We start from the raw sequence: 1,267 nt of genomic DNA on the forward strand, positions 1-1,267 counted from the left end.
TACACCCAAATTGCATAAAGAAAAATGGTTTATAAAAATAACTTTCATAACATAGTTGAGAATCATCTTTATATAAAGTTTGGTATAAAAAATGAAAATTGATTTGTGATTAAAACAAAAATCCCACTGTTTTTGCCTTTTCATGTCTATTCATCTCTTTTTATTAAAAAAAAAGAAGAAAAAAAAAAGAGTACATTTTAAAGTCCCGATGTCCTCTACAGAGCATAACATATGCATAAAATATAATTTTTCAAAAAAATTATTTTTCAAAATTGTTCTTATGCTCTAAACATTGTAATCACATGACAAAATACTAAATTCACAAAACTGTTTTTCCTGGTAGTCAGGAGGCTATAGAAGTGAATTACACTTGAAATATACCATTTTTTGAGTGATGGTCATTTTCCATAGAAGTGGATGTGCCAAGATAACGTGGGCGTGGTTTGTGAACCATGTCACCACGTGAAATCATGTTAAAATGACACTGAAACTGTGAATGTGAGACTCTTTCATGGTGTAAGTCTTATAAGCTAACATAGTATGCTTTGGAGTATTGTTTGTAACCCTTATTGTCTTTTGTTCTTACTTGTCTTTGTAATTGTATTTGCTGTTCTTCTATTGCATAATAAAAATTTAAAAAAAAAATTTAAAAAAAAATTTAAAAACACTTAAACTGTGTCGCAAGCATTAAAACAGGTATTGAGGAAACAACACAGCGTAATAATTGCATCAACATTTAATAAGAACATTAAGAATGTACCAACGTCTTTTCATTACAGCTTTGCAGTCGCTTTTGAATAGCTGGCATGAATAGCACATCCCCAGTTAACACGATCCCCAGTTGATCCATAACACCGGGTTTGGTCAGGTAACGTTCGACATTTACCCTGTTTGACCTGTGCACTAAGAGCCCTTTATGCATATGACACCGACATGTAACTAAACTGGAGCAAGTAAAATATATTCTTGATTACTATCTTCATTTATACGCTTAATCAATCGCCACATCACGGTCCACTTGTCGTCAGAATGTTGATTAAGTATGATTCGCTAAAATCATGTAGATAATTTTTTTAATATAAATATCAAATATATTCACCAATTTACATATATGGTCCTAAATTCAAAATTCCACACTTGCTTTTTGGATCCACATGTTTCTAGATCACGTGTTTCTTCTTCTTCTTCTTATGATGTTTAATGGCGGTTGGCAAACCAGCTTTTGGTGCATATTCCGCCACCTACTGGGATGGAGTGTGAGGCGCTG

The sequence above is a fragment of the Sinocyclocheilus anshuiensis genome, unplaced genomic scaffold, assembly GCF_001515605.1.
Source record: "Sinocyclocheilus anshuiensis isolate Anshui unplaced genomic scaffold, SAMN03320099.WGS_v1.1 scaffold668, whole genome shotgun sequence".
Lineage (NCBI taxonomy): Eukaryota > Metazoa > Chordata > Actinopteri > Cypriniformes > Cyprinidae > Sinocyclocheilus > Sinocyclocheilus anshuiensis.